The following is a 22,724-nucleotide window of genomic DNA, read 5'->3' as shown; positions in this document are numbered from 1 at the left end:
TGATGATTAGTGATGTTGAATATGTTTTCATGTACCAGTTGGATATCTATATGTCTTCTTTGGAAAAATGTCATTCACATCTTCTGCCCATTTTTAATCAGATTTTTTTTTTTTTTGCTATCAAGTTATATGAATTCTTTATACATTTTGGATATTAACCTCTTATCAAATATAAGATTTGCAAATATTTTCTTTTATTCAGTAGGTTGCCTTTTCATTTTGTTGATGATTTCCTTTGCTGTGCAGATGCTTTTTAGTTTGGTGAGTACCAGTTGTTTAGTTTTGCTTTTGTTGCCTTTGCTTTTGGAGCCATATCTAAAAAATCATCAGCAAGACCAATGTCAAGGAGCTTACCACCTATGTTTTCTTCTAAGAGTTGTAGGATTTCAGGACTTACATTCAAGTCTTTAGTCCATTTTGAGTTAATTTTTGTGTATGGTGTAAGATAGTAGCCAAGTTTCATTCTTTTGCATGCATGTGGCTGTCCAGTTTTCCCAACACCGTTTTTTAAAATAAATTTATTTATTTATTTATTTTTGGCTGCAGTGATCTTCATTGCTGCACACGGGCTTTCTTTCGTTGCATCGAGCGGGGGCTGCTCTTCATTGTGGTGTACAGGCTTCTCATTGCAGTGGCTTGTTGTGGAGCATGGGCTCTAGGCATGCGGGCTTCAGTAGTTGTGGCACGCAGGCTCAGTAGTTGTGGCAGACGGGCTTAGTTGCTCCATGGCATGTGGGATCTTCCCAGACCAGGGCTCAAACCTGTGTCCCCTGCATTGGCAGGCAGATTCTTAACCACTGTGCCACCAGGGAAGCCCTTCCAACACTATTTATTGAAGAAACTGTCCTTTCCCTATTGTATATTCTTGGCTCCTTTGCCATAAATTAATTGACCATATATGCATGGTTTTACTTCTGAGCTATTTATTCTGTTCCAGTGATCTTTGTGTCTGTTTTTATGCCAATACCATACTGTTTTCATTAGTATAGCTTTGTGATGTAATTTGAAATCAGGGAGCATGGTACCTCCAGCTTTGTTCTTATTTCTCAAGACTGCTTTGGCTATTCAGCATCTTTTGTGGTTCCATACATACTTTAGGATTGTTTGTTCTATTTCTGTGAAAAATGCCATTGGAATTTTGTTAGGGATTGCATTGAATCTGTAGATTGCTTTGGGTGGTATGGAAATTTTAACAATATTAATTCTTCTAATACGTGAGCATGGAATATTTCTCCAGTCATTTGTATCTTCTTCAGTTTCTTCCATCAGTGTCTTACAGTTTTCAGTTTACAGGTCTTTGATCTCCTTGGGTAAATTTATTTTTAGGCATTTTATTCTCTTTGATGCAATTGTAAATGGGATTGTTTTCTTAATTTCTCTGATAGTTAATTATTATTGTATAGAACCACACCAGATTTTCGTATACGGATTTTGTATCCTGCAACTTTACTGAATTTGTTTATTCTAACAGTTTTTGGTGGAGTCTTTAGGGTTTTCTATATTTAAAATTATGTTGTCCACAAATAGTGACAGTTTTACTTCTTCCTTTCCAATTTGGGTGCCTTTTCTTTCTTTTCCTTGCCTAATTTTTGTGGCTAGGACTTGCAATACTATGTTAAATAAAAGTGGTGAGAGTGGGCATCCTTGTCTTGCTCCTGATTTCAGAAGAAAAGCTTTCACTTTTTCACCACTGAATATGATGTTAGCCGGGCTTGACATATATAGCCTTTATTATGTTGAGGTACATTCCTCTGTACCCACTTTGTTGTTAGTTTTTGTCATAAAGAGATGTTGAATTTAGTCAAATGTTTTTTCTGCATCTGTTGAGATTATCATATGATTTTTATTCATTGTTTAATGTGTTGTACCACTTTGATTAGCAGACATTGAACCGTCCTGCATCACTGGAATAAATACCACTTGATTGTGGCATATGATTCGTTTAATATATTATTGAATTTGGCTTGCACATATTTTGTAGAGAATTTTTGCATCCATGTTCATTAGGGATATTGGCCTGCAATTTTCTTTTCTTGTAGTGTCCTTGGTTTGGGTATCAGGGTAATGCTGGCCTCGTAAAATGAGTTTGGAAGCATTTCTTCCTTTTCTATTTTTTGGAAGAGTTTAAGAAAGATAGGTATTAATTCTTCTTTGAATGTAGAATTCACCAGTGAATTCATCTAGTTCTGGACTTTTGTTCGTTGGGAGGTTTTTGACTACTGATTCAGTCTCCTTACTAGTAACTGGTCTGTTTTCTTTTTCTTCATGATTCAGTCTTATAAGGTTGTATATTTATAGAAATTTATCCATTTCTTCTAGTTTTTCCAATTTGTTGGCATATAAATGTTCTTAGTAGTCTCTTATGATGCTCTTTATGTCTGTGGTGTCATCTTCTCTTTCATTTCTGTTTTTAATTATTTGAGCCCCTCTCTTTTCTTGGTGAGTCTAGCTAAAGTTAATTTTGTTTATCTTTTTTTCAGACCAGCTGTTGGTTTTATTGATCTTTTCTTTTTAGTTTATATTCATTTAATTCTCTTATCTTTGTTATTTCCTTCCATCTACTAACTTTGGGCTTCATTTGGTCTTCTTTTCTAGTTCGTTGAGGTGTAAAGTTAGGTTGTTTATTTGAGATCTTTCTTGGTTTTTTTTTTTAATATTTATTTATTTATTTGGTGGCGCCAGGTCTTAGTTGTGGCACATAGGATCTTCATTGTGGCATGCAGGATCTTTTAGTTGCAGCATGCAAACTCTTAATTGCAGCATGTGGGATCTAGTTCCCTGACCAGGGATCAAACTCGGGCCTCCTGCATTAGAAGCGCAAAGTCTTAGCCACTGGACCACCAGGGAAGTCCCCTTTCTTGTTTCTTGAGGTAGGCATTTATCACTATGAACTTCTCTCTTAATACTGCTTTTGCTGCATCCCATAAGCTTTGGTATATTGTATTTCCATTTTCATTTGTCTCAAGGCCTTTTTGGATGTCTCTTTTGATTTCTTTGTTTACCCTTTGGTTGTTCAGTAGCCTGTTGTTTAACCTCCACATATTTGTGAATTTTCCAGTTTTCTTCTTGTAATTGATTTCTAGTTTCATACAGTTGTGGTTCAAAAAGATGCTTGATATGATTTCAGTCTTCTTAAGTTTATTAAGACTTGTTTTGTGGCCTAACATAGCTATCCTGGAAAATGTTCAGTGTGCGCTTAAGAAGAATGTGTATTTGTTGCCTTTGGATGGAATGTTCTGTATATATCTGTTAACTCTATCTGATATAACATGCCATTTAAGGCCAATGTTTCCTTATTGATTTTTTGTTTGGATGATCTATCCACTGATGTGAGTGGAGTAATAAAGTCCCCTACTATTTTTGTGTTGCTGTCTAGTTCTCCCTTTAGGTCTGTTAATATTTGCTTTATATATTTAGATGGTTTTAGAGTTCCAATAGTAATCCTGGAGTATATGTTAGGATTCCTCCCTCTTGGTGGTCTTTAACTTGAATTTTCTGAGTCTATTGAAAGCTCTGTCTCACTTAACTAGCCTGTCAGCAACTGCTTTTGGAATTGTTTTATCTTGAGGTAAAAAGCAATGCCAAATGCTAGGCTCACTTCTCTGATTTTTCTTCTCTATAGGATCCTAGTGCTACTAACCTAATCCCTGTACCTTGATAGCTTTCCTATGCCTTCAAATAGAGGTTTTTTAAAAAATATTTTGTTCAGCTTTTCTTATTGTTCTCAGTGAGAGACATGTTACATTGCCAAAGTTGAACTCCCTCTCAGTCTGTGCACAATACATGTAGGCTTTACACAACATTTATTGAGTGGTTCCTAAGTATTGGGTGCTAAACAAAAGGCTCATACTTGTTTGTTTAATAATCCTCATAGTAACTCTGGGTTCAAGAATATCCATTTTACAGACAAAGGTAAAGACATTGCCTAAGACTGTATACCTAGCAATTTCCAGATGTGGAATTTCATACACTTAGTTATCTTTGTCCCCACATCTTATGCTAGATATCTGCAGTTATTTTTATAATAAATGAGACAAGTTTGGTTTTTTTTCCTTCACATTACTAGAAAATGCCACTCTAATCACAGTTATAGAAGTTGAAACTTTCCTCAGTGCCTAGCATTATGGTTGGGTAATAGTTCACCTGCTTTATTATTTACTTCAACCTGTTTCTTCTTTTTTCTAATTTTTACTGGAAAAATTTCCAAATGCACTAAGAGAGTAGAAAGTACAATGAGCCTTAATGGATTTATCACATAGTTTCAGTCACCATAAATATTTTTCATTTAAAAAATCTATTCCCCTTTATCTTCTCCTTTGCTATAGCCTTTTAAACAACATCCCAGAATTTACCCCCTAAATACTTCAGTTTGCATTTCCAAAAGTAAAAATACCTTTGCTTCATACTTTTAAAAGGTTCTGCTGAATGTATCTTGCTCATATCAAACTGGAGTTCCATTTTTTAAAAGAGCATCATCATTCCAGAAGTTCCATTCTAGAGAGAACTGAATGTATATGTTCACCAAAATGCATGTACAAGAGTATTCACAATATTCAAAAATTTTAAAACTACCCAGTATCCAACAGGAGTAGACTATATAAATAAATTATAGTATATTCATACGACAGAACAAACTACTGCCACATGCAACAACATGAGTGAATTTCACAGACACAGTGTTGAGTAAAATTAACCAGGCAAAAAATATATACTATATTACCCTATTTATATAAATTTCAAAAATAGGCAGAATCAATTCATGGTAAAAGCCTTTAGAAAAAAAATGGATCACTTTGTGAGGGAATGTTGACTGGGAGGGAGCCTTTCTTTAGTGCTGGACATCTTTTTTACTTTTATCTGTGTGTTGGTCACACAGGTGAATGCCTATGTAAAATTTCATAGAATTTGTACCTTTTACCCTTTATTCAAGTATTACATTATGCTTCAACAAAAAAGTAATTTTGAAAAAGGAGCAACAAGTATGCTCTAGATCAGGAGCTGGCAAAGTTTTTCTCTAAGGAACCAGACAGCAAATATTTTTGACTTTGTGGGTCATAGGGTCTCTGTCACAGCTCGCTACCTCTGTTATAGTGCAAAAGCAGCCATAGATGATACATAAACTCATGAGTATGAGTGTGTTATGATAAAACTTTATTATGGATATCAACATTTAAATTGCATATAAGTTTTGTCATGAAATATTCTTCTTTGTACTTCTTTTCAACCATTTAGAAATGTAAAAACCAGTCTTAGCTCATGAGACACAAAAACAGGAAGTGGGCATTTTGGACTACATATGGACCACAGGCTGTAGTTTGCCAACCCCTGCTCTAGATATGCGTGTATATAAACATATCAGGAATGTATAGATGAATATGGGCATGAGAACTTGAGCAGTTCTGGAAAAGCTGGAGGCCAAAGAGACTGGACATTCATGTGTGGAAGATTTATTTCAGACTTTCTACAATTTTAGGGAAAGACAAAAAGAGCCAGTGTTCCATGCTGGTTGGTGACAGTGGTCAGTAACGGGAATGTATATTGTTATTTTCATGCTCTGATTTACCATGAAAGTAAATAATGCTCTTGGATTGTTATCATTAGACCATGGTATAAGCATTTAACATTTTCTTCCCTCTGTGCTTTTTATTTACCTGAAACTTTTACTGCACACAGTGGTGACAGTAGTAATTTGGGATTTCAGGGAGATGGCACTAAATGCAGGCAGCTTGTGTGTGGAATATCTCAAATGAACTTTCTTCACCAGCTCATCTCCAAAACAGACTTCTTTTATGAACATATTTTTGTTTTTGTTTTGTGGCTTGGAGGTGTTCATGGCAGTGATGATAATAGTAAGTAAGACTTGGCGCTTACATGGTGTTTTCTCCTTTCAAAGTGCTTCTATCTAAAAAGAACCTAAAGGGTACATTTTAAGTACATCTTCTTTTCACAGCAGTAAAAGCCACAATTTTTACTAACTCCAGAGAATCACTGTAGCCTTTTTGAAAATATGTACTTAGCTTGGTACCAGAAAACCCTGCCTTTGGCCAGCATTTTTCTTTCAGAAACTGTGCATTTAGCCCTTTTAATTCTGTCTTTTCTCTTCTTACATTACACAAATTGCAACTAATTATTATATAAATGAAAGTTAACTCACCTAACCCAATAGTCTCTTTGTATGACTTGACTTACTTGAGTCGTTACACTAGCAAAAATATTGTGTATCTACTTAATCTGGATAATTAGTTTTCCAAAATTTATTTAGGAACTTATTTATTTATTTATAAATTTATTTATGCTGCCAAAATTTATTTAGTTCACATATGATAAGCAATACGGGAATAAGGAGTCCTTAAGTAAGAGCTTCCTGAGGGAGCTCACCGCCTGTGGGAGAGACAGCCTTGGAGTATAGGTCCCGTCTCCAGCCTTCATGGCTGGCTCCTTCTTAATACACTCCTACAGGCGCACAGGTGCCAACCCTGACAACACTGCCTGTGCCAAGAAACGTCTGGGGTAATTCTGTGCTTTCTGGAAGTGAATTTCTCTTCTCCCTGGCATCAAATCCCTGCCACTATCAGCTTCTGGCCTTGTGACTTTAATCATCTGCTTTGATTTGACCTTTCTGACTTATAGAGTCAACTTCCTATTCAACTCCGCTATGCATCCTTCTTGCTTTCAGCCCTGATGAAGCTTCAGGGAAAAGAAATGCTCCATTAGTTCTGTACCCAAAGGACTGTGATAGCCTGGCTGACCTCTGGCCTGGGGAGAAGTTTCTGGGCATACACCACAAATAGGCATAATATAACTGAGCTGAACAACTGCAACAAGAGCACAGAGGAATGAGCCAAACTTCCCTGTGTCGATATTGGTAATATCCGCCCCAATTTAATAGCTTCCTCAGAGGATAAATAGCCTCATCCAAAACAGACAAAATATAGGCAATAATCATGATTTTTAGCCTCTGTTGCCAGACTCAAACGTACAAGAAATGATTTTTTTCCTGTACATACATAGGAAGCAAGTAGAGTTCAAAATCTTATAGTCTGTAGTTTGCTGTTCCATTGATAACTTCATCAATTGCTACATTAAATTTGTGAAATCTGGTTCCCTTAATCTATGAGTAGATGCCTGTTCTCATGCTTCAACCTCAAGAAGTTTCCCATTTCTGAAAAGCTGTCTTTTCTTCCATAGACACAGCCTACTTTTGATTAAGCTGAGTGGAATGGCCAAGCCAGGGAAAAAGAGCATCCAAAATGATAATAACAGTGAGGTGTTCTCTTTGTGGGACTACATCAATTCTAGCAGGAAAATCGATGCACCTGGGGGGAGAGAACAATACTATTCCAGCATTATTAATGCTCAGGAGGCAACAAAAATCACAGGGAGAAAAATTCACTCAACTTTGGCCATACAGAGAAAGAACAGGAGAGGTGGCTAAGCTTGCCCTCAGTCACTAAGAAGAGAATGTCCATTTGAGAGGCATTGCCAGGTTTACTTTCAGTCACTCTAGGTACTGAAAGAAAAGCCACATAATTTAAGGTACTGTGGGCTTTTAAAAGTCTTGGCCATCTTTGTTTTTCATCACACTTAGTTCAGATGGAAGGCTAGGTAGTGATACTGTCCTTGCTTTCCTGGTAACAAAGCTTGAAAGATGGTGAGTTCAGGAAGGAGAAATTTGCGTCATCGAAGCCAGAAATAGACCTTGTTAAAATGAAGGATTCCACTCAGCTGCTTTGCTCACTGATTCGTGCAATTTCTGTTACACAAATCCTTAGACTTTGAAGGTCTCCCTATTCTTAAAACTACTAACAGAAACTGCCTCAAAAACAAGTAATCCCTGCCTGGTCTCCCTGACATTAAATGTAAAATCCAGAGGGAGCTTAGAAGAACTGTGGAGGCTAATGTACAAAGTACTCCAAGAAAGGAGAAATCCTTCTTATATTTCTCTTTGTCTGAGTCAGCTATGCTACAGAAATGGTGAGTAACAAATTGACTCAAAATTCTGTGTCTTAAAACAGACCTGCAGATTGGCTATACCTCAGCTGGGCTAGGATGGACTCCAAGTTCAAGGTGTCAGCCTGTAGATTGGATTCACTTCTGTTCCCACATGTCTCCACGTTCTCCTTGGACCAGTGGCTACACAGGATAGGCTGTTCTCATGGCAATCAGAGGAATGCAAGAGGCTAAACCCAGCTATGCAAGTAAGTTTATAGCCTGTGCTTATGTCACAGCTGTTAACACTTTCTTGGCTAAAACGAGTCACACGGTGTAAGCCCAAAGTTAAGAGGTGAGGAAGTAGACTCAGTTCACCATGAATCCAGGGCAAGTATGTGGATATATAAGGAAGAAAATGAAGTATTGTGAGCAGTGTCCTAGTGAAAGGGATTTTTCTCTGGTTGGAACTGGAAGATTGCTATAGTAGTAGAGAATGTTTCTCTTTTGCTTGTTCAGGAAAAAATATCTAGTTGGTCACCTGACTAGCCTCATTCCACCTATTAAGGTCAGTGGGGACTGACTGCTTTCATGGATGTTCATACAATTTAGGCAGGTGAAAAAGAGAGAGAACATTTTCTTCTATGGCCTCTAAAAAGCCTAGAGCTGTGCTGTCCAAAATGGTAGCCACTAGCCATTTGTGCCTACCGGAATTTAAATTATTTTAAATGAAATAATATTTAAAATTCACCTCCTCGGTTACACGAGCTACATTTAAAGAATGCAGTAGTCACGTGTGGCTTGTGGCCACCCCACTGGACAGTGCAGCTCTATCATAATACCCCATTTATTGCCTTCATAACACAAGTCACATTCTAAAATCATCTTATATATTTGTCCACTTACTTTCTCTCTCCCCCTGTGGTAGACTGAATAATGACCCCCTAGAGATGTACACATCCTAATTCTCTGAACTTGTAAATGTTATTTTTTATGAAAAAGGGGACTTTGCAGATGTGATTGAGTTAAGGATCTTGAGTTGAGTTGGAGAGATTATCTAGATGGGCCCGGGGTAATCACAATGGTCCCTATAAGAGGGCGGCAGGAGGGTCAGAGTCAGACAGAAGGTGATGTGGTGATGGAAGGAGAGGGAACGAGAGAGAGAAAGATTTGAAGATGTTACATTCCTGGCTTTGAAGATAGAGGAAATGGGACATGAGCATGAAGGCAACTTCTAGAAGCTAGAAAGGGCAAGGAAATAGGTACTCTCTGGAGCCTCTAAAATGAATGCTGCCCGGTGGACCCATTTTAGACTTCTGACCTGCATAACTGAAAGATAAGTTTGTGTTGTTTTAAGCCAGTAAGTTTGGTAACTTGTTACAACAGAAATAGGAAACTAGTACACTCTCCATTAGCATGTAAGATCTATTACCATGTCTGTCTCATCCACTACTTTATCTACAGCACCAAGCATAGTGCCTCTCGAAGAGCAGGCATTCTTAATTATTTGAGAAATAATGAGTTTATGGATAAAAGGCTAACATAAACTCCAAAAGGCGCTTCTAATACAGTATACCTTCCACAATCATGTGCCACATATCCACAATCTCCACCACTGGAGATCATCATTTTTTGCATCTTATTTCCAGAAAATCACTACTGGGAGACATTAGATCAAAATAGGAAAGCATATTGGATGAGCAGCCACCAAAATTAATTTATCAGTTAAGCAAATAGTAGAACAGATCCATGCAGAACAAACAATAGTGAAGATTTCAAAACAGAGAGAGAGAGAGAGGAAGGGAGAGGGAGAAACAGAGAAAGGAAGACCAAATGCTTTGTAATAGGCACATCAATAACAATTAGCAGGTGCCTTGCACTTTGAAGCTGCAATTCACCTTCATATATTTTATCTCATTTGAACTTCAGCCACTCATAGTAAGCAAGCAGGCAGATATTAATCCCAGCAGCTTACAGAAACTGAGGCTCAGAGATGTTAACTGTCATGCTCATTGCACTGCAACTAGAAAGTGCCTTATATTCAGATCTCATGGCTTGACACCTAGTTTTCTTTCTGCTACGCTTGAAATGACATCATGTGCAGAAGTATTGGGAAGGCACTGGAAAAATCCAACATTTCTGTTTCAAATTCAACTTAGCATTTTTCTGCTCAGTTTGAGTCGAGGTATCTGGCAACTTTCAAGTCAAAGAAGACAACTGCAAAGACAAGCAGGCCACCCACTGAATGGCTAAAATAACAGCCCACACAATCCTTGTCTTTGGAATCAATTGCACTCACATTTCAGAACTTAGAAACACAGCCTCCATTGAAGAGCAGCGTGCCTGTAGCAGGATATTTGGAAGCAAAAAAGCATGACTGTTTTGAACAAAATATAAAGTGTAGTACATATTATTTAGCCAATAAATGGTTATATCTTAAATGGTTATATAAGTTGCTACATCATAGCCTTGGTTTTGCTTCTTAGCCTGAGAAGCCTAAAATATTTACTGTCTTGCCCTTTAAGTAAAAGTTGCTCTTTAGATGAAAAGTGAGGCACAGGTACTAACAGAGAAATGTGTTTCCCTCAGCCCTGCCAGAGAAATAAGGATTGAAGGCCTGCCTCAGTACCTCATTCTGTGATTTTCTGTCTACTTCTCTATGATTCAGCTCCTTCTTCCTTCATACAGAGAAAGTTTTTAATTTCTTCTCTTTGTGGAGGGACAGAAAGCTAAAGAAGCATTTGGATTTTTTTTTATGGCTGTGTAATGATCACTACAAACTTAGCTTCATAAAACAACGATCATGGTATCATCTCATAGTCATGGAGGTTGATTGGGCTAAACTAGCTGGTTCTCACGAGGAGTCTCTCAGTCCAGTGGTAGCTGAGGCTAAATTTTATCCAAAGGACAAGACAGGCTCTGAGATGCCTGTCACCTGAACTGGAAGACTCAAACAGCTTAGGAATGGAACAGCTGGGACATCTGTCTCTCTGTGTGGTCTCTCCAGCAAGGTGGCTTCAGGTCAGCCATGCTTCTTATATGGTTGCTCAGTGTTCCAAAGGTATGAGTCCAGAGAAAGAGCATGCCAGGTCAAAATTGTACTGCCTTTCTGCTTTTTATAACCTAGCCTTGGTAGTCTTGTAGTATCACTGTGTTCATTTTCTACTGCTACCATATCAAATTACCACAAATTTAGTGGTTCAAATAACACAAATTTATTATTTCAGTTGTTAAGTCAGATGTCCAGGTATGCATGGCTGGTTCCTCTGCTCCTGGTCCCACCAGCAAAGTATGAGAGTTCCAGTCTCTCCAAATCCTCACCAACACACGTATTTTGTTATTATTATTATTTTATTGAAGTATAGTTAATTTAAAATATTGTGTTAGTTTCAAGTGTACAGCAGTAATTCAGTTACACATATATGTATCTATTCCTTTTCAAATTCTTTTCCATCATCATCATTATTATTATTGCTATTCTAATGGATGTGAAGTGGTATTCCATTGTAGTTTTGATTTGCAGTTCCCTAATGATTAATGATGTTGAGCATTGTTTAATGTGCTGATTTGCCATCTGTGTATCTCCTTTAGAAAAATGTCTATTCAAGTCCTCTGCCATTTTTTAATTGGGTTGTCTTTTTTATTTTTGAGTTATAAGAGTTCTTTTTATATTCTGGATACTAGACCCTTAACAGATAAATAATTTGCAAATATTTCTCTCACTGGATGGGTTGTCTTTTCACTTTCTTATTTTTCTGACTTTATTGAGATATATTTGACATAGAATATTGTGTATGTTTACAGTATAAAATGTGATGATTTGATATATGTATACATTGTGAAATGATTAATACAAAAAGGTTAGTTAACACATCTGTCACCTCACATAGTTACCATTTTTCTGTGTGTGGTAAGAACTTTTCAGATATACTCTCTTAGCAACTTTCAAGTATACAATACAGTATTGTTAACTGTAATCATTCTGTACATTAGATCCCCAGAACTCATTCATTTTATAACTGGAAGTTGGGACACTTTGACCACCTTCACCCATTTCCTTTACCCATTCATCTGTTGATGGACATTTAGGTTGTTTTCATGTCTTGGCTAGTAAATAATACTGCAGTGAACATAGGGGTGCATAGATCTCTTCTACATAGTGATTTTGTTTCCTTCTGATATACACCTAGAAGTAAAATTGCTGGATAATGTGGTTCTATTTTTAATTTTTTGAAGAATCTCCATACCGTCTTCCATAGTGGCCATGCCTATTTACAATCCACCAACAGTGCGTAGGAGTTCCCTTTTCGCCACGTACTTGTCAGCATTTTTTATCTCATCTTTTTGATAGTTACCATTATAACAGATGTGAGGTGATAGCTCATTGTAGTTTTGATTTGCATTTCCCTGATAGTGACGGTGAGGACCTTTTCATGTACCTGTGGCCATTTAATGTCTTCTTTGGAAAAATGTCTGTCCAGGTCCTTTGTCCATTTTTAATTAGATTATTTGTATTTTTGCTATTGAATTGTATGAGTTCTTTCTATATTTTGGACATTAACTCCTTATCAGAATGATGGTTTACAAATTATTTTCTCCCACTTTGTAGGTTGCCTTTTCATTCTATTGTTTGTTTCGATGTGCAGAAGCTTTTTAGTTTGATGTAGTCCCACTTGTTTGTTTTTTATTTTGTTGCCTGTGCTTTAGGTGTCGTATCCAAAAAAATCGTTGCCAAGACCCATGTGAAGGAACTTTTCCCCTATGTTTTCTTCTAGGGGTTGTATGGTCTCAGGCCTTACATTTAAGTCTTGAATCCACTTCGAGTTAATTTTTGTGCCTGGTGTAAGATAGGGGTCCAGTTTCATTCTTTTGCATGTGGATATCCAGTTTTCCCAGTACCATTTGTTGAAAAGACTATCTTTTCCCCATTGATTATTCTTGGTTCCCTTGTCAGATATTCGTTGATCATATATGCATGGGTTTATTTATGGGCTCTCAATTCTGTTTCATTGGTCTTTGTGTCTGTTTTATGCCAGTATCATACTGTTGTGATTACTATAGATTTGTAGTATAGTTTGAAATCAGGAAATGTGATGGTGCCTCCAGCTTTGTTCTTCTTTCTAGGGATTGCTTTGGCTTTTCAGAGTCTTTTGTGGTTCCACATGATAGTTAAGATTTTTTTTTTCTGTTTCTGTAAAATATGCTGTTGGAATTTTGATAGGGATTGCACTGAATCTATAGATGGCTTTGGGTAGTATGGAAATTTTAACAATACTGATTTTCTGATCCATGAACGCAGGATATCTTTCCATTTATTTGTGTCGTCTTCAATTTATTTCATCAAAGTCTTGTAGTTTTCAGCGTACAGATCTTTTGCCTCCTTGGTTAAATTTATTCCCAAGTATTTTATTGTTTTTGATGCTATTGGTCTCTTCACTTTGACGCTCTCCTTTGAAGAAGAAAAGCTTTTCATTTTAATGAAGTCCAATTTGCCTATTTTCCTTTGGTTCCTTGGGTTTTGATGTCATATCTAAGAAATGGGTGCCTAACCCAAGGTTACAAAGATTATTTTCTTCTAAGATTTTTATAATTTAGCTCTTACATTTAAGTCTTTGATCCATTCGAGTTAATTTTTATATGTGACGTGAAGTAGGGATCCAAGTTCATTCTTTTGCCTGTAGATATCCAGTGATTCCATTATAGATATTGATATTCCATATTGATTACGTTATTAATGAAAAGACTATTCTTTCCCCCATTGAACGGTCTTGGTACCCTTGTCAAAAATCACTTGACTATAGATGTATGGGTTTATTTCTGGGTTTCATTGATCTGTGTCTTATCTTTATGCCAGAACTACAACTGTCTTTATTTTTTTAACAAGAGAAAAACAAGTTTATTAACATGAGAAACTAAAAAAGGTGGTTAGAACTTGGGCTTATATTGCATCTTTACAAAAGAACAAAAAAATTTTATAGAAGAGGCAAGAGGTTTCTAGGGTGGCAAATTGTAGGATGGTGACTATATGGGGGAGCTAGTGGAAGATAAGGGCTAGTTAGGAAAGTTTGTTATATAGTTTTTTTCTGATGCCATCTCTGGGCTGATAAGGGTCTTGAGCTGTCTCCTATGATTAACTTTTGTCCTTCCTGGTTAGAAGGGACGGGGGACACCTTTACAAATTTGTGTCTGGCTTTTAGGCAAATGGTGGGAGACAGAAAGCTTTTCTTCGTATATGCTTCTTCTCAATTACATTCAGCTCACCATTAATCTTATGCCAAAGTGGCATGTTTTGTGGTGGCATTCTGCTACTCTTTATGGCTCTGCTTCAAAGTTAATGGGCTAGTTTTTAGTAACTGTACTGTGGTGATAATGTCCTTGGTTTTAGGAGACAAACACCGATCTCTTTTAGTGTGACTTATGCAGCTTATTCTCAAACAGTACAGAAAATAATTATATATTTGGGGGACCTGGATGAAGGTCATCGGAATTTTTTTTTATTTGCAGTTTTATTGAGGTATAATTACAATAAAACACTGTGAGTTTAAGGCATATAACATATTGACTTGATATATTTATATATAACAAATTGATTACCACCATAGCATTAGATAACTCCATTCCATCACATAATTACCATTTCTTTTTTTGTGTGGTGAGAACATTATTTCTACTCTTTTAGCAACTTCAAGTATATAATACAGTATTATTAGCTATAATCACCAAACTGTATATTAGATCCCCCCAATGTGCTAATCTTATAATTGGAAGTTTGTACCCTTTGACTATTTTCTCCCATTTCCCCTACTCCCCATAATCACTACTCTGTTTCTCTGTGGTCAGCTTTTTTAGGTTCCACATATAAGTGATGATGTCATAGAATATTTTTCTCTGACTTATTTCACTTAGTATAATGCCCTCAGAGTGAGTTCATTTAAGTTATTGCAAACAGGAGGATTTCTTTATCATTGTTGAATAATCTGCTATTGTGTGTGTGTGTGCCAGCCATATCTTCTTTACCCACTTATCCATTGATTGACATGAAGTTTTTTTTCATATCTTAGGTATATCTGAATGATGCTTCAGGAGCATGGATGTGCAGATATCTCTTTAAGATCCAGATTTCAATTCCTTTGAATATATACCCAGAAGTAGGATTGCTGGATCATGTGATAGTTATATTTGTAATAATTTGAGAAACTGCCATAGTATTTTCTCTAGTGGCTGTGCCAATTTGCATTCCCACCTACAGTCACAGGTTACCTTTTCACCAGACTCTTGCCAACAATTTCTTATCTCTTTGATGATAGTCGTTTTAACAGATATGAGATGATATCTCATTGTAGTTTTGATTTGCATTTTCCTAATTAGTGGTGTTGAGCACGTTTTTATCAAAAGCTATCTATTCAGTTCCTATGCCCATTTTGGAATTGGGTTTTTTTGGGGGTGGGGTGGGGGCTATTGAATTGTGTGAGTTCTTTATATATTTTGGATATTAACCTCCAAGTATTTTCTCCCATTCTTTAGGTTGCCTTTTCATTTTGTGGATGGTTTCTTTTGCTGTGCATACGCTTTTTAGACTGATGTAGTTGCACTTAGTATTTCTGCCTGTGTTGCTTGTGTTTTTGGTATCATATCCGGGAAATTGCTGCAAAGATCAATGTCAAGGAGCTTTTCTTCTGTTTTCCCCTAGGAGTTTTACATTTTCATGTCTTCCATTTAAACCTTGAATCCATCCTGAGTCTGTTTTTTTGACTGGCATAAGATAGGGGTGTAATTTCATTCTTCTGTATTTACTTATCCAGTTTTCTCAACACCATTTATTGCAGAGACTATCATTTCCTCATTGAGTATTCTTGGCTTCCTTGTCAAATACTAGTTGACCATATATGCAAGGGTTTACTTCTGGGCTATAAATTCTGTTCCATTGGTCTATGTATGTATTTTTATGCCAGTGCTACTGTTTCCATTACTATAGCTTTGTAGTATAGTTTGAAATCAGGAAGCGGGATGCCTCTGGCTTTCTTCTTCCTCTATTATTTTGGCTATTAATGGTCTTTTGTGGCTCCATATGAAATTTAGGATTTTTTTTCTATATGTGAAAATTGCTATTGGAATTTTGATAAGGATTGCATTGAATTCTGTAGATGGCCTTGGGTAATATACACATTTAAACAATATTTTTCCAATCCATGAACAGGGGATATTTTTCCTTTTGTTTGTGTCTTCAATTTATTTCACCAAAGTCTTATAGCTTTCATTTTCCAGATCTTTGACCTCCTTTGTTAGATTTATTCATATGAATTATGCATTTTTTAATCCCCTGAACCCCATGAATTATATTTTTTAATGCTATTGTGAATGGGATTGTTTCATTTCTTCTTCAGATGTTTTGTTGTTAGTGTATAGAAACAAACACAACTGTTTTCTGTATGTTGATTCTGTTTCTTGCAAGTTTCCCAAATTTGTTCATTAGTTCCAGTAGTTTTTTGGTAAGGTCTTTAGTATTTTCTGTATATAAGATCATATTATCTAGAAACAAAGACAGCTTTACTTCTTCCTTTCCTGTTTTAATGGTTTTTATTTCTTTTTCTTGACAGATTTCTCTGGCTAGTACTTCCAGTACTATGTTGAAAAGTGGTGAGAGTGGACGTCCTTGTCTTGTTCCTGGTCTTAGAGGAAAAGCTCTCAAACTTTCACCATTAAGTAAGTATGATGTTGGTGTGGGTTTGTCACATATGGCCTTTATTTTGTAGAGGTATTTTGCTTCTATATCCCATTTGTTGACTGTTTTAATCATGAGCCAATACTGAATATCATCTAATGCTTTTTCTGTCTACTGATGATAGTGATCATGTGATTTTTATCTTTCATTCCATTAATATAGTGTATCATGCCTACTGATTTGCATATGTTGAGCCATCCTTGCATCCTAGTTGATCATGGTATATGATCAATGTAATGAGCTGTTCAATTTGGTTTGTTAATATTTGGTGAGAATTTTTGGTTCTATATTCATCAGGCATATTGGCCTGTAATTTTATTGTGTCTTTGTCTGGCTTTGGTATCAGGGTAATGCTGACCTTGTAAAATGAGTTGGGGAATGTTCCCTCCTCTTCAGGTTTTTGGAAGAGTTAGAGAAGTATTGGTGTTTGTTTGTTTGGTAGAGTTCACCAGAGAAGCAGTCTGGTCCTGGCTTTTGTTTGTTGGGAGGTTTTTGATTACTGATTCAATCTCCTTACTTGTTATTGGTATGTTCAGATTTTCTGTTTCTTCATGATTCAGTCTTGGTATGTTTTTAGGAATTTATCCATTTCTTCTATTACAACTGGCTTTATTGTAGGTTTGTAGTTAGATGTGAAATTGTGAATTCCGAGGCCTCCAACATCGTTCTTCTCTTTCAAGATTGTTTTTAGCTCATCTAGGTCTCTTACATTTCCTTGTGAATGTCAAGATCAACTTGACAATTTCTGCAAAAAAAAAAAATGACTGACAGTTGGAATTTTGATTGATAGGTATTGAATCTATAGGTCAATTTGGGGAGTACTGCCATCTGAACAATATTAAGTTTTCCATACCATGAAATTAATAAGCCTTTTTAAGCCATAGTTCTAAGGGGTGCTGCTGAACTATTTATTTATTTAGGCCTCTAGAATCTTGACTATAATCACAAATTGGGGTCCTTTTTTTCCATACCTACCTCCATATGCTGTCTGTTGCTGCGAATGTAGGGTTTAAGAATGTAGTGGCTTCGTAATCAATGGAGTAACATAAAATCTAAAATTAACTCTGAGATATTGGTGTTGGGAATGCAAAATAGTATGATTACTATGGAGGGGAATTTGGCAATACCTATAAAAATTTACAAAATATCATGGGAGATTCACACACACACACCAGAGGCTAGGCCAGCAAGCTTGTTTTCTGTCTCCCTCTTCCTTTAACTGAGGAAGTAGTTTTTGAGAGTCCCAATATTATGAAGAAGTATGTATGTATCTTTCAGTTCCAACTGCCATGTCATACAAGCCTACAGCCTTGTCTCCTATCCTCCGGAAGGCATTAAAAGCCAATTTGCTGAGTTACAAAGATCGGTGTTCATCCCATCTTCATCCAGAGCCCCTTCAGCCTCAGTTAAGGTACTTAGACTCTGGTTTTCACTTTTCTTTTGGATTTTTCCCCTTGAGAATTTCCCCTAATTTCTTACAAGCTCAACTATCCATTTAAAAGGATATCGCCTCCCCCTTTCTCAACATTTCTAAGTACTTTATATAGCAGGATGATTTTTCTAGTTAACTAAAGTATTCTTAAATATAAGCATGTGTTAGATCGCAGATATGAGTACAATAAATAAATCTGGTTGACAGACTATCTTCTTCCCTGTGTTACCTTTTATCTCCTGTTTTTTCTGTATACAAATCTTTTTTCCACCACAATAAATTGTAATGAAGAAGACCTCTTGCCCAACAAGGAGGTCACTGAATTGGTCACTAAGCCCACCCATGGGAACCTTGATTGGCTGCTTAAGGGGTGCTCTTCCCACCCATAATTATATATTGTAGGTACCAGACAAGCCAGATGGCCCCCTGGGGAACATCCCCTCCCCGACAGAGGAAACAGATAACCAAAATTTCTCCCAGGCTCTCCTACAAATGATCAGGAATGGCTCATGTTGAATGCTCTGTATAGACTTTAGAAAGGCATAATGTATTCAACCCTGAGGCTCCACTTACTTAAGAAACCCGCACTTAAGAAATATTTAAATGGTAATTACCCTAGACCTCTAGTAATAGGCAAATATACCCCACAACTGGTAGGAGAAAACTTGGCTACTTTGTGCTTTTGTGATGTCGATTTTCTACCCCATCTTCTCTAGGACCTAAGATCTATTCTTTGAAATGCAAAGGAGGTATTTTGGAATTTGGCAAATGAAAAATCTTAAGTGTCTTCTCCACGTATATTAGTAAAAAGCTTTAGCCATCTGAGAGGGTAAACTTATTCCAACTTCCAGAAACACAGTTTGGATCCAGCTGTTTTATAAACAACAAGTGAGTTTTGTATTATTGTACCTGACTCAGGGCTAAAATTTTAGAATGACAGCTATAAGGTCTCTGTTTGCATCTGCCTGTGTGTTTTTGTATGTATGTTGTAGGTGTGTGATATTTTTCTACCTTCTGACGGTATTGCCAAAATTAATTTGTACAAGAGCTCTGTTTAATTGGTTTAAAAGGGGAAAAACATAAGCGCTTACTTGAATTAAGTATTCTTAAACTCTCAGAAATACAGAAACTAACCCAAATGTTTTTCAAGTTAATGCCTTAAGTTTGTTGGTTTAATTAAAATAGGTAGGTCTTCAGAATTATCAGCATTAAATATAATCGTTTTTTTCTCCTAAGTTTACTAGTTGTAAGGTCATGTTTTATCTGCTACAAAATTTGTCAACAAGAGAAATATAACTTAAGATGACGGCTAGCTAGCTAATGTCTTGTGAAATTTTATTGAGTACTCTAAACATAATTGTTAGGAGCAAGTGATTTAGATACATGTAAGTGGCATGAGAGATTTTTGGTGAATTTCTCAACAGTAATTATGTGTTACAGTATATCTAGTTTAAAAGTTTCCCAAATCTTTTTAGCAACTTCCACACTTAAAGCTTTGCTGAGTTAATTGATGGAAATTCATTGAATATCTAGATCATTTCCAAATAAGATAGATAAAATATTGAACATTAATTACTGAACATAGGTTTACCTATTACAGAGGAACTAAAGACACTGGTCTGTTCTTGTGCCAAATTGAAAAATTGTACTGTATAAAAGGTATATGTTGCTAAAAAGTTATGAAATGTATTCATAAATATCCCAATCTAAAGAATGCTGGTGTAACAGTTCACAATGGCTCACTACTTAGTTTTCACGAGAAATTAAGGTCTCTAAGAATTCTAGTTAATATGTAATTAAAACTACTAGAAATAATAAGGGAAACAATTTTATATACAAGGAAAGTAGTATCGTTTTGGGCTAAGAAAAGGTACAAGTTATGGAGATGCATTTTTGTTAAGGGAAATGAAAGTAATTTTGTCCTCAAGTAAAGCTGGTTGTTTCAGAATGGGAAAGAAGAGAATAAAGGACAAACTCAATGGATGTGGGCACTTGTGAGGAAAGAATTTTACCTTGTGTAGTCAAGCTGGATAAAATTGAATTGTTATCATAAGGCTTTTAAAAATAAGTTTTAATATCAATAGTATACTTATATAAAACTAAAACTTTTCTTTCATCTAGTAAATGGAAAAAGTTTTCTTAGACTTTTGGTGTGCTCTTGATAAAGAGATTGTGAGGGTTTTGCTCTCTGCCTAGAAAGCAAAGATTTTGTGTCTTACCGAAATAATTTCCTGTGCTTCATGTTGTCTTAATCAGGTCTTTGATTACTAAAGAAAACTGAATCTTCTTAATATTAAATGAGCTAAGTTTTGCCCACAACTATGTAACCTTCTATATTTATTTGCCTTTAAAATATTTTGTTACTTTAAGTAGATGAAGTATTTTTTCATAATGATCTGTGATCCTATTTAGTCAAGTGTCCAGAAACTTTTGATATGTTTGACAAACTTTCAAAATCAAATTCTAAATTAAACCTCTTTGAGCTGGAAGTAACTTTGGGACCTTCCAGAGGGCCCTTGGAATATCTCAAAAGATTTGTTCTCTCTCCTTATGAAAGAGAGATACTAAACTAATTAGGCTTAATTGAGGTGTTAAATTAATTCCATGGGAAGCATTGTCAAGTATATGAAGTGATACTAAGCCTTCTTTATGTTGCATTTGTATTAGGTATGTAAGTGTTCCAGAATTTGTGAGGTTCCTGAAATCTGATAATGCTATTTGCAATTCTAGTCATCATCTTAAAATGTATGTCATAGAAATAACCAAAGTTCCTTATCAATCTCTCATATCTTTAACCATGGCCATTTTAAAGTCCTTTGTCATTTACAGACAGCTATTGTCTTACTCTGATGCTTTTGCAGAAGTGCTTCATCTTCAGAGTGATTCGTGGAAATGACTCTGATAAGTCAAGAATTAATTATGTGGACTGATGAGGAAGATTATATAATTTTATGCCTTTTTCTTTAAAACATTGTTTGTTTATTTTTTAATGTTTTCTTTGTCCAGATTTAAGGAACTCTTTTCTCTTAAGCCATCTATGACTTACAGCTATTTGGTAAAGTATACCTTTGTGAACAAAGATGAAACAATTACAGTTTTCTCCCTACCTGATCCCTCCAGAATTTAGAAACTGTTAGTGAATATTCTTATTTTCATGGCAATATTGTTATTTGCATAAGTTCCATATGGTTATATTACCAAGGCTTCGACTGGCATGTCATATTTGAGAATGATGTGCGTAGACTCAGGTATGACCCGAGAGCTTTAAGGAAGTAAGGTTGACTTTATGCAGCCCATAAAGCCCCTTTGTAAAACAGGGTTCCTAGCAGCCTAACCACGTAAGGAAGGACACTTCCTGGCAGATGCAGGAACCTCAGGATATTTGGGGGACCCTTGAGGAGAAAAATTGTTTCAGTAGAAACTGTAATACACACTTGTGGTTATCCGATTCTAGTTCTATTAATTGAGATTTTGTTATATACATGTAAACTGGACTGGATCCTGAGTTCTTCTCGTTTCCTCCAGTATCTGACCACACCTCTCCAAACTAACATTTCCAATTTTGGAAATGCGTGGGCCACTCAGAAAGCTTACCTGAACACCCACCGACGTCATCAGAAACATTCAAACTGCAAAAGGCGCTTCAACCCCAACCTCTAGATAGATAGATATCTTCTCTTGTCTGCTGCCCGCCCTTAGGACTCGGTCTGCGTTTTCAGTGTGCTCCAGCTATTAACCTTTGTTTTTCTTTTGTTTCCATAGAAATGCCTTATTAAATACCTGATCGCTCATACCATTTAGTCCTAACTTTAGGAGCCCACCTAAATCACCGCCCCCTAAAATGAGATGCACTGTTTAACTGAACTGACCTTTTCTCAAGATTAAGAGACTGGTTCAGTAAGATATGGAGCAATCGATCAACCTAGCTGCTGGACTATGGCTGTGACACTTCTTGGGGACATTTCACAGGCAGGGCTGAAAGGGAGTAGAATTGGCCACCCTGAAATATGCCTCTTCTGCATAAGGATTATTTTAGGCTGTTTTTTAAAGAAAAGGAACTGCAGACATAGGAAAAGCTTTGAAAACCAAGTAGAAGTTACCCTTTTGTAAATAAGAAACTTACTTACATTTACGAGGGAAATCTTCATTTTTAAGGGTGTCGCCTCTGTACCAGGAAGAGGAGGATGACTAAATCTCTAATCAATCAGTAGAGACGTGCAGCAACTTAAATCTGCGTTACAACTGGGAAAAAAAGGCAGACAAGAAAATTAGATCTATGGAACAATTTCAATTAGGTAAAAAAATATGCTTAGAAAAAAGTGTGGATAGACCTATAACAAAATGTTAACAATGTTTGCCTTTTTGGCTGGTAGGATTATGGATTTTTTTTTTGTACTCTTTTTTTTTTTAGTTACTATAAACTATTTTTTAACCTAAGGGCATCCACACCTTTCCCTCTCTTATACACTATGGGAATACGAAACATTTCATTTTGATCTGACCCTTGATTTTGACTCTTTTGACAAAATGCAGAGGAGTTATTATGACATGAGAATAGTTTAAAGAGCTTTATCATATTTAGGCTGCCCAACTGGTTAGCAACACTTCAACGGTACTTCAGTCTTCTGGCAAATGTCACCA

General features: G+C 36.2%; 1 long non-coding RNA gene across 1 annotated transcript in view; it reads right to left on the bottom strand.

The window, feature by feature from the left end:
• Window positions 1-516: 516 nt before the first annotated feature.
• The window catches only part of LOC309652994, a 91,734-nt gene continuing 69,526 nt past the window's right edge, over window positions 517-22,724 (bottom strand). The window contains exon 2 of the long non-coding RNA XR_014258959.1: window positions 517-22,325. This is a non-coding gene — a long non-coding RNA (uncharacterized lncRNA). The remainder of the gene's footprint in view (window positions 22,326-22,724) is intronic.

This window comes from Balaenoptera physalus, assembly GCF_965194825.1.
Source record: "Balaenoptera physalus genome assembly, chromosome: X".
NCBI lineage: Eukaryota > Metazoa > Chordata > Mammalia > Artiodactyla > Balaenopteridae > Balaenoptera > Balaenoptera physalus.
This window is presented reverse-complemented; position numbering and strand designations above follow the sequence as displayed.